The 27,530-nt window shown below is 47.8% G+C and overlaps 1 long non-coding RNA gene across 2 annotated transcripts; it reads left to right on the forward strand.

Annotated features, from left to right (window-relative positions):
* Positions 1-19,197: 19,197 nt before the first annotated feature.
* LOC119407073 (uncharacterized) lies at positions 19,198-27,122 on the forward strand. 2 transcript variants are annotated; one of them, XR_007417778.1, is made up of 3 exons: positions 19,198-19,315; positions 22,775-22,887; positions 26,992-27,122. It is a non-coding gene; the product is annotated as an uncharacterized LOC119407073 (long non-coding RNA). The 2 variants fall into 2 exon arrangements; XR_005186614.2 differs by having other exon boundaries at positions 22,775-22,829.
* Positions 27,123-27,530: the final 408 nt, after the last annotated feature.

The raw sequence follows: 27,530 nt of genomic DNA on the forward strand, positions 1-27,530 counted from the left end.
AATCGAACTTCAAGGTCTGATATTACGCTTAAGATATCGCAGTCAAACTTTTCACAATTTTCGACGTCGCTTTCTAGTTCGTCAAGACGTACAGTGTCATAAATCTGGTGGTCTACTTTCTTCAAGTCGTTTCTCATCAATTCGAGGTTTAAGCGTAAATCCTTCAGCTTGCCAATCTTGGGTGATCTAGACAAAAGTACTATGTCACTTTCTTTCATGACTTCTTCAATGTCTGCTCGCAATGATCTCCGCATAACTTGAAGCTGCTTCATCTCCTGGTCTTCTTCTCGTTCTCTCTCCACCGCGCTCGTGATTCCACAGTTCGTACGCGTCAATATCAACGATGATGGCGTGGCGCTAGCCGCTCCAAGGGCAGGGCCTTCGCATCTACTCTCACTAAAAGACTTCAGCATTTCGACTTCGGGACCCTTGAAATGACTATCGTCACATGAGCACTGTGGATGGACTACGGAACATTCGGTAGCTTCGAGGGCTAGGCCTGCAGGACTGGCGTCATCGCAGCGAAAGTTCATCGTCCTGGCCTCGCGAGCCTCGTGGTTGTCGCCGAAGCAAAAATGTAGTGGATAGGCAGACATACCGTTAGCTGCTCCGAGGGCTGGGCTGACAGGATGTAAATCTTCTTTCTTCAAGGACATCCTAGCCTTGCGAACCTCGGGCCGTCGTCTTGAAGGGCAAGGGCAGACCAGAACCGAAGTAAACGTGAAGGGCTCCCGCCTCGCGAACCTCCAAGCGACGGACGCTGCCTCATCGATCCATGAGTCGCCGATTCGGTCTCAGTTCAAGCCGGAGTCGTAGTCCCGGGTTTCACGGCACCAAAATGTAAAGAACAGAGATCGACGGCATGGCTGCCTTCTTCTTCTCCCTTTAATCCACCCCTAATCCTAATGATGGTTGCCAGCGCGCGGTGCGTATCACAAGGTCAATTCATATTGGTCGTGAAAGTTGGAACTAAAAGGGGTGAACAACCTATTGTCCAGACATGAATGCGCGGCGTACGACTGAATCGCCACCAGGTGAGGTGGAGACACCTCACGCCCAAAACTCAATGAACGCTTTTTTTTTTAACAGCGAAGTTGTTCTTAGTCGAGGCATTCATGTCAGAGGTTTGAGGTAGCGGTGATCCCGTGGCTTCGCATTGGGGCTAGTGACGCTCGGTAGGAAGGGGAGGGCTGCGTGTGCGGCGAGAGGCGAGGACGGAAGATGTAGAGGGCGTGCTGCGGGAGGTGATGGCGAGGTCGGGGGAAGTCGAGGGCTGAACGTTCGAGAAACGCGCCAAAATTTAGATTCGGCGTAACCAAGCCTTCCTTCGCAACTCGTTGCGCTTCCCGGACGGTATTATGAACAGCTTTTTGCCTTCACTTGATTTGTTTCGGCATCCGAAAGCGCAGCAGAAGCCCATGGCAACCAACCGTGACGTCGGTCTTGTGTGCAAGGTATCTCAGAGCACAACGCGCACGGAATGGAAAGTGCGTATCCATAAAACGCATGCGCTGAGAACCAGCGAGCCCGCACTTTGAGAGCAAAGATGGCAGTTGCGAGCGACTGAAAACAAACGAACGCTCCGAGCGGTCCCACGTGATGGCAGTTGGCCAATGCCGACGCGGCGTCAGCCTCGGAGAGGGCAGAGGAGGGAGAAAAGAGAGGAGGCGCGCTTTTATGCACGTATGTCGCTACTTTACGAAGTTCCAGGGACTTTAACGCAGCGTAGATTTACTGCATATGCTACCTTTAGGTAGCAGAGTTGCGCATCTGTCTTTTAAACGCCGCTAGCAACCATGCATTGCGGAGAAGCTGACGCTGGGGCCAATTTTTGTATTTCTCGATGGCGCCGCTGCAGCGAACTGGATTGACACTAGTCATTCACATTAAAGTAAATCACCGGTCTTCAACACGCCAAACATGTCGACTGGTGACCCGGTAGGCATGTCGCCTGCAAAAACAGAGTGAGTCTTCGCGACATAGCCATGGTTACTAGCCAGACCAGCATATACCGTAACTCTAACGCAGCGCTCCTCTATCAATTTTCGAGGACATTTGCAGCGAAGCATGCAGATACGAGGCCAATTTTTTTGATAGATTGCCTAGATGGAATAAAATGGCGAAGCACACTATGCTTCCGCAAGGCAACACGCGCACCCTCGCAGCTGCACACTTTGTTGATGCTGTTGCTGTTAATGATTATTCATTCATGTACGTTTTATACTTGATGGGCCTTTAAACCAATCACTCTTTGCGCAATGCAAATGTTTTGACGTCTGGCGCAATTCTACCCTTCTGCCACGCATTAGATGCGTTAAGGAGATTCCTCGCACTGCACGATATTCGTATAAGTTTTTTTTTTCGAAAGTTTCAAGCAGTAGCGCTTCTCTGCGGTGGAGCACCTGCTTACCTCGCTGAAGTCCTGAGTTAGATTCCCACTCGAACTGAAAATTTTTATTATATATTTCTTTGCATCTCTTTCAATCTTTCGTTTATGGACAATGCTAACTTTCGTTCACAACCAACGACATCGACGCCAGAATTTTCTGCGAAACGAGCACTTTAACGCTGTCGCGTTAAAAAAAAAGGAGGGGACAATTACAGCGATATCTTCGGCTCCGAACTCAGTTCGATTCCTTTTCTTCAGCAGACAACTGCAGACTAGCTTACGTGGCACTCAGGCTAACAAAGACGAACTTCTTACTACTTTCATAGTAAGAAAATAATATAGTATATGAAATGGCATGCCGTCTCGGTGTTTCTTATGTAACCGTCAATGAATAGAAAGGAAAACAGCCAAATTGTCTGAATACAGCGTCGAGAACCTGACGCTGTCCTTTTAGTCAGAGTACGCAAGTACGAGGTCGTCAATGTTTAGAGGAAACGCTCGATACTCAAGGCGGATTGACGGGATGGCGTTTACGTGCCCAAGCTGTGACAGCAGCGTCACCTAGCGGAGCGTGAATTCGTTAAAGTAAGTGAAAAAAAAACAGACTGGGAATGCTCTCCTTTATCCCTGCAGGCCGCAATGTTACTACATTTTTTAGTAATAATAAATGTAAATAAATATGAACCACGTACCTAAAGCGAAAATTTTGATGTTGCAGATTTGTTTACACCGATCTTGTTAGGTTTAGGGACGTTCTAAATGGGAAGAGGTCTGAAAACCAGCGCTATGTTATCCGTAATACTCGGTCGTCGAAGCTACCTGAAGGCAAGCGAAGCCATTTTCACCAGTCGTTTGCAACGAAACAAGTGGATTCGTCCACATCAACGATAAATGCCGGTCGAAGCGGGCGTCCAAAACCGCCGCCATGTTTTACGTACACTACGTACGTTAACCACGCAAAAAGGGTGACGCCGAGTCTGAAAAATAGCGTGCGTGCGGTAAACGCTGCGGGCCGTTTAGCGTACTGCGCAGCGCATTTAGATCCCGCTATTCCGCTAAGCCCGCTAAACTATAACTGTCTAATCTTGTAGCATCGCTTGCATCGAATGCCCAGCCGGGTGATTATTCGAGCCTTCTTTATTTATTTTCTTCTTCAGCTCCGCTGACAGAGCTTTTGGTGGCCAAAACAGCAGCAGCAGAGATGAACAAGAGGAGAATATGCAAGGCCGGCGCGTCATTGAGAGAAGCACACGCTCAGATGTGGCCTATCGTAAATTACGTGTTATGTGCAGTTGTGGTCCGTGCAGTATCGAGCACGACGCTCCGGCGTTCTAGACAAGCGCGTTGATCTTTGTACTCTTTAGATTTCTTCAACGTTTCACACATATGCGTGTCCTCCAAAAGCTGATTTTTGTCGATGCCTGATATCAGCCCAAAGCACCTATCCCGTAATAGTTGTTATATGCAGAGGCATTAGCTTCTGTAACAGTGCGTATGCATTAAAACATAACACCAATTTCGGCTGAATATGAACCAACAGAATGAACGAAATAAAAACAGGCAGTTTCTTTTTCTGAAGCGACCCAGCTCCCACGACCGAAAGTGCCTCAAAAGTGGGGTGTGTTGGAATGGTATAATAAGGCTAAATGATGACAACTAAAGTTGCAAATCGGGCTTGTTGGTTTGATATTTGTGAATTATGTAGTAGTGCAAATAAACAAGGACACAAGAAAGGCACACAAACACACACACGGCGCCGTGTGTGTGTTATCTGCGCTGCCACATTACTAAATGATGCGCTACAGATGTGCACAGACAAACAACTGCAAAGAAAATGTCAGCGTCCGTGCCTAGAGTGCGCTTTTTAATAACTGTTCCCCTGTGTGCACCTCTGTGAGGCATCATTCAGTCTCAGCTCCAACGAGGAGCGTAAGTACGACCATTAATTTGAGTGAACGGACGACAGAAACATACAAGCAAGGAAACCGGTGATTTAAGCAAGAATATAGCTCACCTGTAATTCACACGTACACCCGTTTGTGGCATTCCTAACAACAGATGCCACACATCCGACACTCTGTACTGTCAGGCAAGCGAGGAATCATCAATGCAACTCGTCGCCAAGCGCGAAGCACACCAACAATGTAACTGTTGGGCTGTCTTACGGCAAATTTGTAGTGGCAAGCTCACGTTTAGGAGCGTATTTCCTCTTCGTATCACCCGTCAAAAGCCAGTCACACACAGAACACTGCCAGCGCGAGAATGCCATCACCTCACAGAGCATAGAAACGTGCTTCACTCGATGAAACGAAATCTAACACGGCGTCGAAATGCAACAACCACAGAAACCGCTTGTCTCTTCCCGGCATGCATATCAAGCTGCGCAACACCACGGAAAGATGACTTCACTCTAAATCGCTGAGACAGAAGCGCTGCTGGATGATGCTGTTGCGCCTCATACTGAGCGCGCACGTCATCTATAGTGTATGTTACGTAAGGCAAACGGAAGCCGCCATCATGGGCTGTTAAACGAACGTTTTCTTATTTTTGTATATCTGACGCAAACTGATAAAGTCAGCAAACGCCGTATGCACCAACCCAAGAGTTTTCATATGTATACGCCCACCGTAGCGCTGTTGGCTTAGTTGTTCAAGATAAATACGACAAGGTTAACAGCCCAGCATGGCAACACCGAAACCCGTCCGTATAATAGTCTATAATGTCACGTGGTCGTGACGTCGACGAACACAACAGGCAGCACGTCCGAGATGAAACTGTTTATTTGGCCGAACTTGTGGCCGAGAAACTGAGAACTAGAACTACAGCAATACACGCTGTACAATGATAGCGGCGAACAGGGCGTCGTCCGTCGATCAACTGACAAGCGGTCAAGCGCGTCGGCTTTTATACAGGCGCTATAGAACTTTCCAGCAATATCGCTGGTGGCGGCGTTATCTCTCGACAAAGCTGGAACATTCGCGTGCGGCGCGCAATCTTAACAAAGCGATCTACTAAAATCTTGAAGCTTCTCGAACACTGCTTCGCGGCCAGCGTCGAGCGTTGATAACCGTCCTTGCTGGTCAAACTCGAACACATCAAAATAAAAGAAGAAGCGGGCGTGGCATTGCCCCCCTCTGAAAAAGCATCGTCCCGATGCTTGCAACAGAACATGGAAAGGAAAAAAAACAAGTGCATACACAAATAAATTACAATAACAAACGAAAAAGTAGAGTCCCCAGGTTCGCTAACGCGCAAAAAACGGCTTAAGGCGCACGACATGGACGACTTCAGGTCGTGCGCGGCGTCGCTGGGAGTTCGTAATGCCGTCCGGGACGACCTCGTAGTCAAGAGCGCCGAGGCGTCGAAGCACCTTGTATGGGCCGAAGTATCGCCGAAGAAGTTTTTCACTGAGCCCACGTCGGCGTATCGGCGTCCAGACCCACACACGGTCACCGGGTTGGTACTCCATGTGGCGTCGTCGAAGATTATAGTGACGGCTGTCGACCCTCTGCTGGTTCTTGATGCGCAGGCGGGCGAGCTGTCGAGCTTCTTCGGCGCGTTGCAAATAGGCGGCAACGTCGAGATCGTCTTCGTCGGTGGCGGTTGGTAGCATTGCGTCGAGCGTCGTTGCCGGGCTCCTTCCGTAGACCAGCTTATACGGCGTCATTTGCGTCGTTTCTTGCATGGCCGTGTTGTATGCGAAGGTCACATACGGAAGGATGGCATCCCACGTCTTGTGTTCGACGTCGACATACATGGCCAGCATGTCGGCTATGGTCTTGTTTAGCCGCTCGGTGAGGCCATTGGTCTGTGGGTGGTACGCTGTGGTCCGGCGGTGGCTTGTTTGGCTGTATCTCAGTATTGCCTGAGTTAGGTCAGCAGTAAACGCCGTACCTCTGTCGGTGATGAGGACCTCTGGGGCGCCATGACGCAGGAGGATGTTCTCAACGAAGAACTTCGCTACCTCGGCGGCACTGCCTCTGGGTAGGGCCCTTGTCTCGGCGTAACGTGTGAGGTAGTCGGTAGCTACGACGATCCATTTGTTTCCGGTATTGGACGTCGGGAACGGCCCCAGTAAGTCCATCCCAATTTCGAACGGCCGTCGAGGTGGCTCGATAGGCTGCAGAAGTCCGGCTGGCCTAGTCGGTGGTGTCTTGCGTCGCTGACAGTCCCGGCAGGTCTTGACGTAGCGAGTTACGTCGGCGACAAGGCGCGGCCAGTAGTACTTTTCCTGTATTCTTGCGAGCGTGCGAGAAACACCCAGGTGTCCAGACGTCGGGTCGTCATGCAGAGCCTGAAGGACCTCTGGTCGCAATGTCGAGGGCACTACGAGAAGGGAATCGGCTCGAAGCGGCGAGCAGTTCTTCTTAAGGAGGACACCATTGCGCAAGAAAAACGACGTCAGTCCTCCCATGAATACCTTGGGAACAACGGTGGTCCTGCCCTCGAGGTATTCCACAAGGCCCCTGAGTTCTGGGTCCGCTCGCTGTCGTTCGGCGAAGTCTTCGGCACTTATGGTTCCCAAGAAGCAGTCATCCTCCATGTCGTCCTGCGGCGGTGGGTCGACGGGGGCACGGGACAGGCAGTCAGCGTCGGAGTGTTTTCTTCCGGACTTGTAAACGACGGTTATGTCAAATTCTTGAAGTCGTAGGCTCCACCGTGCGAGGCGACCTGAAGGGTCCTTCAAGTTAGCTAGCCAACACAAGGCATGGTGGTCGCTCATAACTTTGAAGGGCCGGCCGTGGAGGTAGGGGCGAAACTTCGACGTAGCCCAGATGATGGCCAGGCACTCCTTTTCTGTTGTGGAGTAGTTGATTTCTGCCTTTGATAGCGACCGGCTAGCATAACTGATGACCCTTTCGAATCCGTCGGTCTTTTGCACAAGGACGGCGCCGAGTCCTACGCTGCTTGCGTCGGTGTGGATTTCCGTATCGGCGTATTCGTCGAAATGCGCAAGTATGGGAGGCGTCTGCAGGCGTCGTTTCAATTCTTGAAACGCTTGAACTTGCGACGTTTCCCACCTGAATTCGACGTCGGCCTTCGTGAGTTTCGTCAGTGGCTCGGCGATCCGTGAAAATTCCTTGACGAAACGTCTGTAATAGGCGCACAGGCCGAGAAAACGGCGTACGGCCTTCTTTTTGGTCGGCGGCGGGAAGGCAGCGATGGCAGCTGTTTTCCGCGGGTCCAGGCGAACACCATCCTTGCTGATCACGTGACCCAAGAACAAGAGCTCCTCGTACGCGAAGCGGCACTTTTCAGGCTTCAAGGTGAGTCCGGAGGTCTTGATTGCTTGAAGTACAACTTCAAGGCGCCGAAGGTGTTCGTCGAAGTTTGAAGAAAACACAACGACGTCGTCCAAGTACACGAGGCACGTCTGCCACTTCAAGCCGGCCAGTACGGTGTCCATGACACGCTGGAACGTCGCAGGTGCCGAGCAAAGACCGAGCAAAGACATCTGGTGGAGGTGCTGGGTAAAGACCAAATGGCATGACCTTGAATGACATGACCGCCGCTATCATTGTACAGCGTGTATTGCTGTAGTTCTAGTTCTCAGTTTCTCGGCCACAAGTTCGGCCAAATAAACAGTTTCATCTCGGACGTGCTGCCTGTTGTGTTCGTCGACGTCACGACCACGTGACATCTGGTGGAAGTGCTGGGTAAAGACCAAATGGCATGACCTTGAACTCAAAGGGGCCGTCGGGTGTTATAAAGGCAGTCTTTTCTCGGTCTCTCCCGTCGACTTCGATTTGCCAGTAGCCGGTCTTGAGGTCCATCGACGAAAAGTACTTTGCGTGGTGTAATCGATCCAGGGTGTCGTCTATCCGGGGAAGGGGATACACGTCCTTCTTCGTGACTTTGTTTAGGCGACGATAATCGACGCAAAAACGTAGAGTCCCATCCTTCTTCTTTACTAGCACCACCGGGGATGCCCACGGACTCTTCGACGGCTGGATGATGTCGTCGCGTAGCATTCCGTCGACCTGTTTCTTCACGGCCTCGCGTTCTCGCGTCGAAACTCTGTACGGGCTCTGACGGAGTGGTCTGGCGCTTTCCTCTGTTATGATGCGATGTTTTGCCACGGGAGTCTGCCTAATTCTTGACGACGACGAAAAGCATTCCTTGTATTGCAAGAGCAGGGTTTTGAGCTGTTCTTGTTTGTGCTTCTGAAGGCTGGGATTGATGTCGAAAGCTGGTTGCGGCGCTCTATTCGTCGGAGTAGGCTCGGGAGAATCGGTGAGGCCGAAAGCATTGCTGGCTTCTACGATTTCTTCGATGTAGGCGACCGTCGTGCCTTTGCTCACGTGCTTGTACTCGTTGCTGAAATTCGTGAGCATAACTGTTGCTTTCCCTGCCCGCAGCTCTGCTACTCCTCTTGCGACGCAAATCTTGCGGGTAATCAAGTGGTGCTGGTCACCTTCAACAACGCCTTCGAGGTCTGCTGATTTCTGAGTGCCGACGGAAATGATGACGCTGGAGCGAGGGGGAATGGTGACCTGGTCTTCCAGCACATTCAAGGCGTGCTTTCTTGGCGGAGTGTGCGGCGGTAGTGCCTTTTCCGTGGACAGTGTTATTGACTTAGACCTCAGGTCGATGATTGCACCATGAAGGCCTAAGAAGTCCATACCAAGGATGACATCTCTCGAGCAACGCGGCAGGATTACGAAGTTCGCGGGATAAATCCGGTTGTTAATGGTGAGTCTCGCTGTGCATATTCCCTCCGGCGTTACGAGGTGACCTCCAGCTGTCCGGATTTCGGGGCCTTCCCAGGCTGTCCTAACTTTCTTCAGCTTCGTGCGAACGGTCCACTGATGACAGAATAGTCGGCTCCGGTGTCGACGAAGGCTGTGACGCTGTGGCCGTCGATAAGAACGTCGAGGTCGCTAGTTCGTCGTCTTGCGTTGCAGTTAGGTCGTGGCGTCGGGTCACGGCTACGTCGGTTTGTTCCGCTGCTTCCACGTTGCGTCGTCAGGTCTACTTCGGTCCGCGAGGTTTCGTCGTCAGAAGTTCGCGTCGTGTCCTGAAGCCTTCGTCGTGGCGGCGGCGTCGGCGGCGGAGGGTCTTCGGTATTTCGTCGTACAGCAACCGCACCTCCATCGGTTGCTGCCCTTAGTTTTCCGGATGCGGGCTAGGTGACCGGCCCCTGGTTGGGCCAGTGTATGGTCGGCGTTGGGGAGAGGCGTAGCGGCCTGGCGACGGCGATCGGGAAGGTCCTCGGGGGGTCCACTGCGCTCCTGCCAGATAGTCGGTGATATCACATGGTCGTTCACCCTGCTGTGGACGCGGCGCGTCGACGGCGAACCCACGCGGTCCCATCTGTCGATAATGGCAGCGGCGGTAGGTGTGGCCGGCTTCTCCGCAGTGGTAGCAGAGTGGACGATGGTCGGGGGCGCGCCAAACGTCGGTCTTCCTCGGCGTGTATCGCTGACCGGCTGGCGGGCGGTATGACGTCGGTGGTGGCGGCGGTGGTGCCTGGCGGCGGAACTGCTGCTGCGGCGCGGCGTCTTGACGTGGGCGAGGAGGGGGGGCGTTGCGTCGGGCTGCAGGAGCATAGCTCATTGCTTGCAGCTGCGGCGGTGCCGGCTGAGGAACACCCAGTGACTGTTGGATTTCCTCGCGTACAACGTCCGCAATCGACGTCACTTCGGGCTGTGCAAAACGTGCGAGCTTTCGCAGCTCCTCTCGCACGATGGCTCGGATCGTTTCGCGCAAGTCGTCGGAGCCGAGGGCATGAACTGCTGCGCTGTCTTGGAATGCGCGGCGATTGTACTGTCGGGTTCGCATTTCCAGCGTCTTCTCGATGGTTGTGGCTTCGGAAACAAATTCCTGGACTGTCTTGGGTGGGTTCCGCATGAGCCCAGCGAAGAGCTCCTGCTTAACTCCTCGCATGAGAAGGCGAACTTTTTTTTCTTCGGGCATGGTAGGGTCTGCGTGGCGAAACAGCCTGGTCATCTCTTCCGTTAAGAGCGCCACGTTTTCGTTCGGCATCTGCACGCGGGTCTCGAGCAGAGCCTCAGCCCTCTCTTTGCGGACGACGCTCGTGAATGTGGTGAGGAACCTGTCGCGAAAAATGTCCCACGTTGTCAGGCTTCGCTCTTGGTTCTCGAACCAGGTCCGAGCGGCGTCTTCCAAAGCGAAATAGGCATGCCGTAGCTTGTCTTCGCTGGTCCAGGCATTAAAAACGGCGACTCGGTCGTAGGCTTCGAGCCAGCTTTCCGGGTCTTCGAACGACGATCCGCGGAAGGTTGGCGGCTCCTTCGGCGTCCGGAGAAGGATCGGTGCGGGCGGCACAGCGTCTGTCATCGTCGCTGTGGTCGAGGTCAGGATCTTTGTTTGCCGGGTCTATTCAGGTAGAGGCCCGTGCTCTGGCGGTAGACCTTGTTGCCTGCGGCTTGCTCGACGATCCGAGTTTTCTTTGCCGTCGTCCTCCTGGCGACTTGGGCTTGGGTCAGCGCTTCGCGGGGGCGTCCGGATCATGGAAGAAGCAGCACCTCCACCAGATGTCACGTGGTCGTGACGTCGACGAACACAACAGGCAGCACGTCCGAGATGAAACTGTTTATTTGGCCGAACTTGTGGCCGAGAAACTGAGAACTAGAACTACAGCAATACACGCTGTACAATGATAGCGGCGAACAGGGCGTCGTCCGTCGATCAACTGACAAGCGGTCAAGCGCGTCGGCTTTTATACAGGCGCTATGGAACTTTCCAGCAATATCGCTGGTGGCGGCGTTATCTCTCGACAAAGCTGGAACATTCGCGTGCGGCGCGCAATCTTAACAAAGCGATCTACTAAAATCTTGAAGCTTCTCGAACACTGCTTCGCGGCCAGCGTCGAGCGTTGATAACCGTCCTTGCTGGTCAAACTCGAACACATCAAAATAAAAGAAGAAGCGGGCGTGGCATTAAGCACGCTTTGGGAAGTGGCTGTCGCACGCTTTCTTTTTTTTTGTGAACGCAGCGCCACGTTTTTTGGTGTATTGGTAAGTGCGTAAAGATTACGTTTGCTCGGTGCTATTCGGCATTTCGGAGACACGTGTATTCATGGCAGTGCTTCAGAAACAAATGAACACGAGACTTTCTTTCTTTCTCTGAAAAAAAAACGTTAAAATATATTGCGATAGAATATGTTGCAAGTCTCAGAAAAGAATTTTTTCGTCCTATATAATAGATCTTATTCCTGCTTTGCATTTTCATTCTCTTGCATATATATATATGTATATATATATATATATATATATATATATATATATATATATATATATATATATATATATATTATCGCAAATGTTGCATTTTTTAGGCTAGGTAAATAAGGGTTCTCTGCATTTAAACAATTTTCTGAAGTGATTGGGCTATTACACTTCCATTTGTCAATTTCTTACCGTATTTTCATTCAGGCAGCTATTTAACTTGTACAGGAAGAACTGGGGTATCTGTAACTTTATTTCATGATATCTGGGATATTTGTAAAGCATTTACTATATTACGCCTTTTATGCATAGATGAAATAAGAAAGAAATTCCAGGATATGGAACGAGGTTCGAACCTGGGCCCTCTGCGTGGGAGCCGAGTATTCAACATGTGAGCCATGCCGGTGCTTGAGACTGCTTTGCAAAAAGGTCCTATACAGGCTTCATTTCGGGAAGGAACCACATTAGCATATGCAATATAGCGTGGTAGAAGAGTAAAATAAGCACCAAGCGTCGCACAACGCAAATTGTGTAACCAGGCGTCACACAATGCGAATTGCGCAACGATTAGGTTCCAACGATACGCTCCTGCCATAATTCTTAATCGTCATCAGGCACAGCATCAACAAAGTGCGCATAATGCCTTACATGCGTTTAGCAGATATCAACGCTCTCCGTAGAATGACGAAAAATGGCACAGTGCCTGCTGCCCTACTTCTCAAAAATTACAGTGATTTATAGCGTGGTGGGTTTCTCGCAAGTGCACTTGTATTGGTTGCCAAGGAAGCCCATAAGCTCATGATCCACTTCCTCGGGGTCTCAGTAAAATTACAATGATTTATAGCGTAGTGGGTTCCTCGCAACTGCACTTGTATTGGTTGCCAAGGAAGCCCATAAGCGCATGATCCATTTTCTCGGGGTCTCAGTAAAGTTCTTCGCACCCCCCCCCCCGTCTCTCTCCCACGTCAACGTATGTTATACAGCATGAAGGGAGAGGGAAATAGCGACTGGGCGTCACCCAATGCATATTACAAAACTGGTGGGCCGTTTAAAGATTCCTACCCATTACAAAGGGCTGAGTCATAATTATTCATCGTCATCAGTCGTCGCGTCAACAAAGTGCACTTAATGCCTTACAGACGTGTAGCTGGTGCCTCGCTTCTCCGCAGAATAACGAATAACGGCTTAGTAGGTGCTTCCCAACTTCACAAAAACTGTGATTTATGGGGTAGTGGGTACCTTTCTAGTGTACTTGTATTGTAGCCCCAAGGGCTCTGGAAACGCCGCTCTTCCAGCTTTCGCTGTGACTGTGCTGCGGTTTCAGCGCAGGCCTGGCGTTTTTTTTTTCCCCCTTGCGTCTTCCCGGTGTGCTCTGCCCATAATAAAGTGCTAGTGAAGGCTAAATAATAGTGGCATTAAGCGGTGTGCATATGGCTAGTAAACCACTCGCGACCATCAGTAAAAAGCTCGTAGTGTGAAGTGGTCACTGCGCGTAAGTATTTCAGCTGACTGCGCGTGTGATTGACTTTTTTTTATTACTCTTAATTCTTGCATGCGTGATGCTATTACCCGATTACTCGTGTGAATAATTTTTTTTTCGTTCTTTGATTGTGCGTGTCCGTTTTGCTCGTTTTTACGCACGCACCAACGTTCTCGAACTCTGCGACAGGAACTAGGCCACGCTGATGCCGCTTGACACACGATTTTTTGCATTCTTGTGTCGGCCTAGCACTAACACAACGCTTAAAGATCGATAAGCTCCATTCTGCACCGCATTATCAAGGGTAAGTAGACTTCATGTGCCCTGTGTGGAAACTCGGCGCAAAAAACTACAGCGTTCATTTCCATCGTTCCTAAAGGTTACACTGATAGTCTCATGCTATTTTGAGAGCTACCTTACTGCCAAATGACTTATTAAATACCACAAAAAAACCTATAAACTTGTTGTAACTCATCGGCCAGGGTACCTATGCTATGTACAGGAAGTTCAGTGGTCACTTTATCACATTATAATCATCATCTAGCCTTATCGACATTTGTGATTGGAGAAAGAAGCAGTTTGGGCTACATCAAGGACTGATCAATTCGTACTAGTCGGACAATGAAAAGTAATGATAAAGACTTTCACGACGGCTTGCGTGTGACTTCAGTAGCTGATCGGCGGTTCTTTCAAACACACAAAGTTTTTTTCTAGCGCCAAAGCAAATTGCAGCCGCAGCAGATATGCATGTTGTAATAGGGCGGCAAATGATGTGGTATCGACTCTACATTTAAACAAAGTGCAACAAGAAAATAAAGGTACGAAACAGTGACATAAAACCCGCGCGCAGGTTGGTAGAAGGGCAAAAGCGGTGGTCGAAATTTCGCTCGCAACTTTTCAGTTCCTTTTATCTCAACTATTGTGTCAATTGGATTTATTTTACCTGTTCTGTGAGGCCGCGGCATATAATAGCTGAGAAACGCCTACATAAGGTAGTGAACGGCAGCATGCACGACGTAGAGCAGTAAACGCTCAACAATCAACGCAATGAAACACAAGTAGGCTGAGAAGGCACACTTTAGGCCAAAAAAATTTCTAGGACTTCAGAATATTCTACCAGATCATCAAGGTCGCTGTGATTTGTTTTGTTTCAACAATATGACCCTAAGTAGGAGTGTGTCCAAAAACGCAGCGAATATCAGGTTAACCAGAAGGCTCCAGACCACGTAAGCTTTACGTGCTCACTAACACGACAGAAAGGTGCCATTAAGGTCACGAAAAAGCATTAGATAGCTGCTCCAGTAAGAGCTAGCAATCATGTGTGAGCTCGCTATGAGGCGCAACGCGCTTCTCCAACGGCTACCGTTTTAACGATTAAGGGCACAGTAATCTCTTCTCGACGTCGCACAGCTTGAGACAGATACCGGAAAGAGTAATCGTATGCGCAGCGTTTGCTGCCGTTGTTGACGTCGCGGACATGGTGCTGTTTGTTCCGTAGATTAAACCACGTTTTTACGCTATGCAAGTTCATAGTGTGCTTGCACCGACAATACTTTGTGCGTGAGTCGCTTGTGACGAGTGATAAAGTACGATAAAACACTCCTAAGCGTGCTCGAAGCGCTGCAAATTATTCATGAGGCAATGCAACAAGGACACGTTTAGTTTTCAGTGCGGCAGTATGCAACGAGCTTCACTCCCATTCATTCGCTTGCCTGATATTGGAGAGTGTCCGGTGTGTTGCATATGCTTTTATGAATTACGAAGACAGTATATAGTGAATGCGAACCACATGTTGGGAACATTCCGTCTTCAATAATTTATTTTCGCAAATGTGTGTTCATGTCATGCGTTCAAGCATGTGTCATGAATTCTTGTTGGTGCCTGTGATACTTGTCAGAACCAGATTGGTTAAGGAAAACAAAAAGGCTGCAGGTGTCTCTTTCGTTCACCCTGTTTGTTCATATTAATTCCCAAAGTGGATGTAACGCTTTGACTCATAAGCGCTGTTATTGAAAATGTCGCCTTTGCGTTCGCCAGCTGCTGTGAAGATATGGCAGGAATAAAAGATTTCTTTTGAAATGTTAAAATGTTTTAATATTTAAGACAATGCCGTATGCCCAGTCTTTTGCATAGCCTTATCTGGTCGTCTTTTTGAAGATTTCAAGATTTTTGTAGCTCAGTATTTTCTATGCATATTCATTCTTGCACGTCTTCACAAACCGCATCCGACAGCACATGCTGAGGAGTCTGAAAATTACTTCTATAGCCATCTGCCTGTCACTAAGGTTAAGCAAGGGTCCACTGCCGTTCGCACTAGCAGATGCCGAGAGCACGTTGCTGGAAAAGAAATCGGAGATAATCAGCCGCAGTGCAATTGACCTGGAGCACTAAAATTCACGCTTTAAATGCTGCAAAAAAGGTAGTCGAAACTGCGAAAAAAGAATGATAACCAACGCCAAAACCTTTATGGTCGCGAAGTAAAGTCAAAAGTCTTTGGTAATACAGAAAATTGTCACTCATGATGAGCCTGAGGCCGAGCCAAACTTCATGAAACGTTGACAGCCCTGACTTTTGCTAAGACAAGAGAGAACTAGTCACTAGAGGCATCATGTAGAAAAGTTCATTTTGATGATGTGAGTCGTAGCACTTTTGCACTGTTCCTACCACTGCTCATATTCCTAATATTACCGTGCTTTCATCAGACGCCTATTCTGAAAATTCGGCAGGTGTCACACTCTTGTAATACAAGAAGGTTCCAGCGACACCTCTGTTCAGCAATTTTTGATCTCTTCAAGCTTTATTCTTGCCCTGAACTTCTGTCTTCTTTTCAATGCACTCATGTCAGACAAATGACACGCGACGAGCAGGGACACATGTATTAGATTAAATCGACCTTTTGAACGCCTAATCTGAGAACTGGTGTCATTTTATGTGCTTACAATAATAATAATATTATTAATATTAATAATAATATCTGAGGTTTAACGTCCCAAAACCACAATATGATTATGAGAGACGCCGTTGCGATGGGCTCCGGCAATTCGACCACCTGGGTTTCTTTAACGTCCACCTAAATCTAAGTACACGGGCCTCAAACATTTTCGCTTCCATCGAAAATGCAGCCGCCGTGGTCGGGGTTCCCCCACAGACCTTTGTTACCTTGCATAAAAAGCAAGAAGTCGGCATGCCTACCTTTCCAGTTTAAAATTGAGCCTCGTGAAATTGATTTGAGTCGCGTCAACGGTAGCTAGCCCCCGCCGTCCTACCCGTTAGACCATCTTTTGCAGAGAGGAAGGCGTGTTCATACTATAGAGAACGGTTTTTTTTACATAGATGCATGATGAGACGTATCAAGAGAGCGAGACAGTTTTTACAAAAAGTCTTCGGCATTTAAAGCCCCGAGTCTGCCAACATTGAGGGCCTCAAAACCGGTATCCGCAGCTCCCGCCAATCCGGTGACTTGCCGTCCCGGCGTCCGGCCTCCAGAAAGTAGGCAATAAGGCACACAATACAATCGTAGGTCGAGAAGTCCAACTGGGGAGCACCAGTGCTCCACGCCACTCACGTGCCCATCTTCGACGACTCCAATCCTAAACGTCAGCGAGGAGGAAGTCCGAAAGGGGAGAGGGGAGGTGTCGTTGACCTCGGGGTGCTACTCCATGCCGACAACAGCGCGCAAAAAGGGTGTCCGAGATTCCCCCGATGTTTCGCTCGGAACCCCTCTACGGTGGTATTCCATACTCGCTTGACCACGCGGGCACAAGCATTCTCCAGAAAAATGCGGCGCTCTGTGTCTCCGTCCAAGCGCCGACTTATGGGGAAACCCTCTGACTGACAAGCCCTGATCACGGCCACCTGGATCGGGGCGCCCCGATCCAGGTGGCCGTGGCCTGATTCACAGGATCACGCACAATGGCGTCTGCCAAGAAGAATTCTGGAGCCGGTCGTAACAATGTCTTTTTGACATGAGTGCAGATTTCAGCGAAGTAGTCACTACGCGGTTCGCGGGAAATAACAAGCGCCGATTAATCGTTCAAAATAGAAAACACGTTTCAGCCCCATTATACAGGGCCTTGTTCACAATGAATTAAATGTTTGTTGTTCACAATGATTTAAAAACTTTTCATTCATTCATTGTGAACAAGACCCCCGCAGAGATGCCGAAACGTCTTATTTGTTGTGCTGTTGTTTTCCGCAATGAATTTTTCCGACCAGACGGTTTTCCGTCGAACCCTGGATTTCATGCCACTGGGTGCATGCGCTTCTACGTAGCTGCACAATTTGTTGATGTCGTGGTTGATGATGATCATAATGAATGATGGATATGCCCTTTGTAATGGGTGCAAAGTTCTCTCGTTAGGTAATTCGCATGGTGTCATGTCTGGTGGGATTCGACGCTTCTAACATGCAATATTACGTCTAAATGTTCAATCATGATCATGGACTTTAGTCGTCGGGAGGGAGATTTGTCACCAGGGGTCAAATTGGGTGCATCCACGCCAAACACCATCCCCGGCCTGCCCCCCATTGACCAAGCGAGTGTGGAGTGGTGGGAGAAGTTGCTGGCCAGCGATAACCTTGATGATCAGATCAGTTTGATCGACAGGGCACGCAGGGCGGCAACTGCCTGTGGCGTCCTGGACTGAGGGCAGCCAGCACTGCTAGATGGTACTTGCGGACCAAGCATAAGAAACCCCTTTCTGTTAATAAATGTTTTTTCTTGCATCCTTCCTTCTCATACATTAATGTAAAATAAACAATCAACTACTTCTGTGAAAGCTGTTTCACTTACGTGTTACACCGATTCCTGTGATGGAGGGACAAGTCATTTTTTTCCAAGGTCACGCTTGAAAGGCCACGTGAGCTTCTTTACGACACACTCCGCGCTTTTCTAGGCTAGCGTCTGATGATGCGCTTAAGGCATACGCCTTAATAAAAGGGGCGTCTCTTATTTAAACATTATGGTGTCACTGCGATGTGCGATTTGTGCTTCTCGTCCTTTTTTTTGTTATCGACAGATGTCTTATCGAAGCACAATGTGAGGCTCTTACTGGGGATGTAGTTTGTTGTTTATGAATTTTATCATCATAATTTCTCGGGTATTACGTAACAATACCATGATATCCTTATGAGGCACGCAGTAAGGAAGAGTTCCGGTAACTTCGACCACCTGGGGTTATTTAACATGCGCTAAAATCTAAGTACACAGGCCTCTAGCATTTGGCTTCCTTCGACATGCGATAGCCCTCGCCCTGATGGAAACCGCCACCTTGTTAAGTTTCCTGTGACACTTTTGTAGTCTCCTAATGTGTGTTATATACCTTTAAAGTTCTCAAACAGCTTTTTATTTGCTATGCAAACTAGAGTGACTTGTAAATCTGCACAAAATGAGCACGCCTGCTTCAAAAGCATATTCTGATGCTACAAAATATATTTGTAGTAGCTCCAAATGTTGGTACAATGTGCCTTAAGTCGATAGCAACAATGAAAACCTTAATGTAAGCCAAACTACCTATACTCCCAATCACACATGAGGTAAACGCTAGATCAAGATTTTATATGAGAAAGAGATCAGTGAACCTTCCTTCGTAGTACAAGTTCTCTGACCTGTGAGTTGGAACGGTTCCACAGGTTTCTTTCTAAATTGAGACATTAGGCGACGCGTTTTTTTAATTTTTTTTTTATTTGTAAATACTACAATCCCTGTTTGGGATTTTCGTAGGGTGGGAAGCTGAACAATACATGATATGGTACGACGAGATTCATGAAACAGGTGGTAGGTGCAACTGGGTCACATATTTCGCGCGACCTAAAACAGAAAATGGGTTGATAAGAAAGGAAACGCAGTTACACATCTGCACATATACGTGCACATGCATATAAAGTATAATACATAGCAATCCTCAATTTAATTACATACACATAGCAACGAAATGGGAAAGGCGTTAGGCTTTAAAAGGGCGCCCTTCCAATGTAACCTATAGGGGCTGCGGAAATGAAAAAAAGATTGTCTCTTAGCGGCCGTCTAATCTATATGTCGTAAGTCGGCTGAGGCTGAGGGCACGATTAGCGACAAAATAAGTAAGAAAGGTTCTTTTAGATATAGTTTACCATTTAACGCTGCGTTTAGAGTGATATATAAAGACGTTGTTTTACCAGACGCTTGTTCTACCCGAGTAAACGTACGAGGAGCGTTACGATGTCCACTGTGAAGCTTGCGCTCACCCTAATTTTCTTAACCACAGTCATGGTGATGTACGTAACACCGTCATTCCTTCTGGCTACTTAGCCGTGTATAAGGTGTTCTTTTCGAACACCACATTTTCTGCGATGCGTATTCATGATTGTAAATGGTGTATTCCCATTAAGCCAACAATTATTTAAAGAATGACGTAAACATTTTTCCACCTACGCAGGCGGCATTTGGCAACAAATGAGCGGAGAATTGACCAGTCCACTAGTCACAAACGCTACGGGGGTCGCGGTAGTTGTTGCAAGCCGATGCGTCGCGACGAATGAACCTCGATTCCAGGAGTTTTCTTTTCTTGCACATTCGTTCACGAGACAGCGTTGTTGCATTTTTTAAATCGATGATATGGCCTGTCGTCGTGCAGAGTTCAAGAAGCTCCGTCTTAGAACGCGTTGCACAGCTGGCTTTAGCAAAGTCCCTTTTGTGTTCTTAAACCTCTTTGGTCTTTTCCTGCCCGTTCCTTGATGTAAGATGGGTCGCAATCCCAGCATCGCACTTTGTAGATGGCCCCGCCTTGATCGTCCACAGGTATGCGGTCTTTGGGTTTCGCGAACACACGTCAGAAGGTGAAATGATGCTTAAAACTGGTTTGTATGCCCAACGGACGCAAAGCTGTGATCGGAGAGCTTTCTGTGATACATAACCGTTAGGGAGCTGCGGCAGCTCCGTAGAGATTTTCCACTAACTTCGATCTTAACAGCTCCACTCTAAAAAATGGCCTCATATATACATAGAGCACATAAGGCTCCTTATTCTTATCATATTCTACTTATACCCGCCAGCGCGATTCGTTCGTTAGCAACATTTTCATTAACGTAGAGCTATTTTACAATTTATTTACGATAATACTTGTGAAGCCAAAATACCTTTCATATGCATTGAAGTACCAAAATGAGGCGAAGGACACCGCCGGCATTCCCCCTACTGCGAATAATGTGTCCAATCACGCAGTGAATTCTAACGGTAAGAAATTCTTTGGCATATGGCCTGTGTTCAATGATATCATTGTCTCAGGTTTTATCGGTATTAACTTGAACAACCAGTCTCCGTGAATCACCGTTCTCATGTACCTCGGAAATACAAGGAATTTCGACTTTTAATCGTGTGCTAGCAGTCTTTTTCTGCCACAAATAATGTAGGTCTTTACAACAACTTACCGAATCATCGTGTAGCTGCGATCAAAGTTCTTCCCCAACACCATTTGCGCACCACTGTCCCGAAACAGAGACACTTGCCAATGGAGAAATCCGCGGTGGTTAGCAAGCCGAAATGGCACTTAGAGCAACATAGGAAAACACACAGTAATGCTGCATACTTGGCTGTCAATGCTCCTGCTGCCGCTTCGCGAGTTACGAGTAGTTTTAGGAAACAGCGAAGAAATCTGCAGTCGGAGTATCATATACGGAACGTAAACTGGAAACGTAGACACGTGCACTATTCGCTTTATCAAGCTTGCGTTTACAACAAAATATGCAATTTATTTGTTTGATTTTACACTAGCAGACAACCCCACAATCAGCAGACCCCAGCGATATTAATTAATGCCGTGTCCAGATTCTGAGCTGGGAAGACTATGTGCTCCCTTCCCAAGTCGTATGATTCAAGTTCTCCGGCTGCCATGGCCACCATCCGCTTACTGACAAATACAAAGACGGCCGCATCGATGGGAATCATGCGAGTGCACAGTTGGGCCAAGGAGCCACTGCATGCATCTCATCATGTGTCCTATGATTTCGGCTACTTACAAAACAACAGCTGCTGCTGTAGCAGAATTACAATGTTAAAATATTGCGTGCTTGAATTCTATCGATAGTATTAAATGCGAAGCATTTCTTAGCGAACCTCTGGCACTTTGAGCGTTTCTATCTACGTATCTATCTATCTATCTATCTATCTATCTATCTAGCCGCCTACGTCTGGGTGCTCTCATGATCGCCTCCTTAGTTTGGTATAGACCAAAATTTGTATGAGAGGGTAAGAGGATTTGACGAATATGATTGCCGGGTCATGACATGAATAACGTTAAAATCCTGCCGCGTACGTCGTCAAACCCTTTCCGCTAGACACGTGTGGCACATATCCGTTTACCACGGACCGCGGTGTACGGGTATGCGCCACAGGTGATTGACAGTTTATATCCACCCAGGAAGGGTGAGAACAGACATTGGTAACTTAAATGCTAGAGCGTTAAGGAAAACCAACCTCGGCAGCGTTGACTCAACGAATGGAAAGAATGAAAATTAGGATCCCAGCAGGAATCGAACCCAAGCATTCAGCGTGGCAATCAGGTATTCTACCACTGAACCACGCCAGGTCTGTAAAGAGGTTTTAAAAAACAGCCTACGCAGGCGTAATAACGGTGCAACGTCAATTGTGGCTGTGGTGCTGGCTATCTAATTTTACAAGAAAGCAATAAACACTGCATGATACTCTTACGATGTGTACTCCTGCGATACAGGCGTCATATCAGATTAACGCCTGTAGTTCGAGTGTTGTCTCCGCTTTTATAGCAGTCTAATAAACTATGTGTTTGTAATTCTATTATTCAGCAAGCTATATTGAAGCATTGCTCGACCCCGGAGGAATACATCAACGAAAGTTAGGTATGATATTCACATCATCGCACCGTAAAGTGCACTTAGACCGCCAGAACGACGCAGTGTCCTCTTCATTTCTTACGAGGCTGAGTGATGGCCTCATGCTGACCGAGGACGATGCCAGATTGACTGACAGCCGCTTGGTAGACTAGGCTACGTAGGCCACTTACGCCCAGGTATAGTCTACGAATACGACAAACACCATCCACTGATGTTGGTCTACGTACCACTATCCAGGCCTACCAGCCTCGACTGCCTATACCTCACCAACGCAAAGGGTGGCTTCAGGTTCCGACACGTCGCCGGCTCTGTCGACAGACAATTTGTCGACACAATGACCGAGGCATCCACGAATTCGAACAGCTCTACTGTACCACATACTTCACTACACATGGACCCCTCGTCACCACGATCACGACCGGATCCTATAACAATTCATGACCAGCTGCTGGTGCTCACTGATCACGGTGATGATGCCCTTGTTCAAGAACTGTCAAGAACTTCTTCCACACATGCAGACGGTTTCGTGAAACATGCGTGCGTTGGTAATACCCACGTTGCCATGGGCAGCGTTACCCAACCGTAAACAACTGGCTATATAACACATATGAGGCTCTTCAACATATATATGTGTGTGCGTATAAAATTTTACATATCTTTAGCGTCATCTTATAACGTGTCGCTATGTAAAAAAACTTACGCCGCAGTCACCTACCCGCCGCATGCTTCGCATAATATCGACTCCCAGGGTACGTGAGATCTGCCGAATTTTTTATTTTTTTTCCAGTTCGGTCATTCATAAAGATAATTACTGCGCAATACGCAATGATGTGCGATATCGATCACATGCCCTCTATTTTTCTGCAGGAATGTCTCAAGTCAGCGCACCCAAACAAGGCCGCAGCCGCAGTGTGTTGGTAAGGTAAGAAACAGTATACGTCCGTTGCACTCGTTTCGTAAAGTCCAGTTCTTCATATACGGTCAGCTACAGGGACCTAGATGTGTTATAGAAAATTGTCCTGTAACACTTAATGTATATTGAAATTGGTGTCTTCCTTGCAAAGCTATTACGCTAGTTGATCTGATTATCTTACGTCCTGTTATGCTATTTGTGATTTTATGTAAATTGTGAAAATTTGTATTATTTTTTTAATGCCCCATTATCTTAAATTTTATTGCCTAAGCAAGATATGCTGTCTCTTTCTTTTTTCATAAACTATATTAGTCCAATCACCACTGTCTTAGTGTATGAACCAGTGTGTTTCTGGTGCAATGCCATGACCCGCATGTAGCAAAAGTGTTATGGTCCTTAATGCAGCTTCTGTGGGGCTTCTTTCCTTAACCTCCACCATATATTAACATTTATGTGGACACAAGTGTAAATGGAAATCGATAGATCAAGTCAACTCAAACGAAGTCAAATCCAATAAACGGAAGTGGCTATACATTAGTAATCAACTGAAGAGATCGTAATTAAACAGCAAATATTTAACTTCATGGACTTCATTTAATAAATGCTAAGCATTTCTTAGCAAACTTCAGCGACTTTGAGCGCATCCATCCATCCATCGATCCGTCCGTCCGTCCGTCCATCCGTCCGTCCGTCCATCCATCCACCTGTGACGTTCCCGAAAACGCGGACTGGGCCCCAGGCCTCTCAAGATGTTTACGTCCATTTCTTCAGCCCAAGCCTGGGCAATAAGAAGACCTGGCGGTAGCGAATGCGCATTTCGGAGCGGAGTTCCTGGAAGAATTCTGTTGACGGTCCTCGCAGACCCACCGCGCAAACACCGGTATTGGGTGACACCTTCTATTGTGTACGGCCACTGCAGCGGCGAGGCGTCGTGCGCCCCCTTCAGTTTTACGGCATGTGGGGCAGCGGAGCTCCTTGGTCGGTTCCATTCATGCGACTCTGCTGTAGTCTCTGAGCCGGGCCGGGCGCGACATTCCGTCAGCCTCCGCGGCTCCCGGGCTCATTATCGCGTTCTCCGCGGACGACATCCTGCGGCGTTCAAGGAAGAACAAGCAGCGATTGCGGAGAATTGTGCGGGAGCCACCGGGTTGGAGGCGTCGAAACCCGACCTGGACATCGGGTCGTCAGGCACAGGAAACTCGGGCGATATGGGGTCGGCCAGAGGCTTTTCAGCGCAGCGCTCGAAACAGTGCGCGTCGGCCATTAGAGAAGGCACGCTTTGTGTGAGCGTTGTAATTCCTGGTCGCCCATAATTCACACGTCAACGGACAACTCGCCCGTTTCACTCTCTCAATTTAGAGCTTCTACATTTTTGCTTGCTCTACTTTGCTGGAGAGAGGGCTTTCTACTGGTGTGGGCTGCAGGGGCAGTCATCGAGGCTGACACGCACTGTCCGACAAGAAAATATGTCGCATCAACAGTGGCAATTGGTTAGAGACCGCGGAAGGGCGGAGTCGCAACCCAAGAAAAGCGGCCGCGGGATCACGATCGGGATGAATTCAGAGAGATGAGATCGAGATGGGAGACGATGAGGACAGAAGAGATCCTAAGAGTCGCGAGTGGCTGGACAAATTGGACAGTGACCCCAGGAACAAACCTTGAGCCCCGACTCGAACAGCCAGCTCCAAGGCCTCCGACAACATGCACCTTTCGTGAGACGAACTTCATCTCCTCTATTTAGACGAGCTTTGCGGGAAGGGAGGCGGCGCATTGAGGCATTGCTCGGGATTATTAACTAATAACTTCATTTTGTGTGTCCTCGTTTTTTTTTTTGTGTTTCCTTTGGTGAGTCGCGTTTCTGCTCAATGTTTTCTTTAAGAACTCTTTGCCCTTGATTGTTCGCGCCAATGTATTGTTGCAGTTATTTTGCTTATGTATCCTGTGTCGCACGCCGCGAGTGTTTTATTCATGTGCTATAATTTTGCGTAGCGTGTGTCGTGTGCGAAGACCATGTACCTATGTCATTTATGAGTAATATTACATAATTGTTAGTAAACAAGGAAACTTCGTTGCCTGTCTTCCCTCCCGGCCCCAGCACGAATCCTTTCGAGGAGAAGTTGTTGAGATCCGTAGCCAAGAGGGGGTGAGCGAGAGTAGATAGTGGCGACTTTAGCGCTAGTCGAGTAAAGGAATTTAGTGGCCTTTTATTTATTATTTATTTATTCATTTATTGCGATTCTAGTGTATCTGTGGCCGGCGCGAAGGCTTCAAGATATGTACTGTTATGAACAATATGAACGAAAACACGTGAGAGTGTGACACTCAGCCTCGAACGCCAATTGAAGCGATACTCGGATGGCGCTTTCAAAAATTCAGTGGAGGGCTTATGCTTTCCCACGAAATGCTGCCACTCGCGCCGTACGCCTCTGTCTACGAAGCAAAGAACGTCTGACATAACAGTTTGTTGTTCTAGTACACATAGAAAAAAAGAAACGAATCGAGAAACAGATTAAGAGCGGCATTTCATGCAGAAGTAAAGACTACATGGCGGGGTTCTGCGTAATATAACCTTCTTATCTTCGAGAGTGGAGCTACCAGCCGTTTCGCCTTACGAGGCGATGTGTCCCGCTGCTAAACTCGAGGATGCAGGTACGATTACCGGTAAACGTGCGCACAATTCGACAGGGCAAAATGCCAGGACATAGTGTACCTAGAGTAGTATTGTGGCGCTGTGAAAGCGAGACAGTAGCAATGCCCAAGAATACGTACACATGGGGCTGTGTCTGTTCTTGTGCCTTCACAGTGTCTCTGATCATTTGGGCTACGATACTGTTCAAAAAGGCCATACCAAGAGGTTTGCATTGAGACGGCGTGTGCTTCAGTTTAGGAGCACGTTAAACACACCTAGGCGGTCAAAGTTAATCCGCAGGAACGCACTACCGCCTAATAATGTCGTTGTCTTGGCCGGTGACTCACCATCAGCTGCCGTCTTCTACGAACGGTAGCGAGGCGGGAGTGCCTGCAGATAGTGGAACCATAGGGCCCTTACCACTTTGTTTTTGACAGCTGCCACCATGAAAAGGCCCAGGTATGTTTCGAGGCTCGCGTGTCCCCGCTCTTATTGCTGGTGATAGCAGAAACGCCAGACGTTAGAATACTGCACCTGAAATGCACTATTTCATATCTCGCTCCCAATCGACTATGACTGCCAGTCAAGTTTCCTAATGCGCTTATAATACGCCATTTGAATTATGTTCTGCGTGCACACGCGGTGGAAATCTCATATTGTCTATACAATGTATAATACGAAATGAAAGCCGTTAAAAATTGTGTTATAATTCCGCAAAGAAAAATGACATATAATAGATCATAAGGAAAAAGTCAATAGACGTTTTTGAAAACCTTCAAGCAACTTAAAGGAATATAAATGGTCTCGCGGGTTCACATAAAAAACTGCTAAAAAAGCGTTGTCACACGCTAAACTATGGGGTCGAGTGTGACGCAGCTTTGTGTGTAGACGAATTCGAAGAATCTAAGAAAACCAGAAGTGAATTCTAAGAGAAAGAAAAGTGTACAAACTAACTAGATGTTAACAGCGCCTAGCTAGGTTTCCAAAGGGACAAGACAAACAGAGGCACTTTCGAAAGTTTTGTCTCATCCCTTTTCAAACCTGCTATGCGCTGTTAACATTTAGAAGTGAATCCACACCAACTTGTCCAAGCGTCAACCCTTTCAAACTGACTAGGTTTTCTCTGTTAAAAGGTGATGAACTTTTTAATAATGAAGGACTATAATGAAATTAACAAAACCACCCAATTTCTACAGTGATTGTTTTTGACGCACTGCGAGCGTAAATATCTGGTGTAGAGAAAATAGGAAACAATGAAAATTGTCAGGCAATTCAAGTAGTATCGAAAACTAGCGTACAGCTGACTCCAGTAAAATTGAAATTTGTGCGAGTTGGTGATAGTTCATATTAGTTCGTATTAAAGTGTTTAGCAGCGAGCGTTCAAAATCTGACTACCATAAAACTAATATAATAGAATAAAATGACAGTTAAGAAGTAGAGTCGTGAATTAGGAAATGTCGAGGAGAACTTTAATATGAAATCACACCACTGCATGCATAAAAATACATCTCATCAACATATATTTTCCTTTCCACCTTGCAGCCTTGCGACCCAAGGTACTTTCATGGGACGTGCGGCAGTGAATGCAATTGCGATAACACCACTGTGAAGGGCGAGCGTGGATACTTCTGTACACAGGCAATATTTTAAATACAACCTACCATATGCCACGTCATGACACGTTTGTGCAGAAAAACAAAGGCAATAAAATTTCTAGCACTCCTCAGAAAGGATTCCTTTTTCAAGCACAGTGATGGTGAAGACGGGACGGATATGGCTTATACCTGAGAGAAAATACACTGTCCAAAACACTGTATACTCTCCAAAACAAAATTGTTTGTTTGTTTGTTTGTTTGTTTCTGTAATAGGGCTCCTCTCCTGCAGCTTCGTGCATTGTCTAGACATTCTTCCGCCGTTGCAGTACCATCCCTAAAGGACTTTTCGTCAAGCATCAGCCCGCTTGGAAAGCAAAAAGAGGAAAACCGCCGAATGCCACCCTCTCATCAATGTGCGCCTAAGCTTTATCCAAGTAAAAAAAATTTGAGTTCACGAGAGAGCTATCAATATAGATTTTCTGGCGC

This window comes from Rhipicephalus sanguineus, chromosome 10 (genome assembly GCF_013339695.2).
Source record: "Rhipicephalus sanguineus isolate Rsan-2018 chromosome 10, BIME_Rsan_1.4, whole genome shotgun sequence".
In the NCBI taxonomy this organism is placed as follows: Eukaryota; Metazoa; Arthropoda; class Arachnida; order Ixodida; family Ixodidae; genus Rhipicephalus; species Rhipicephalus sanguineus.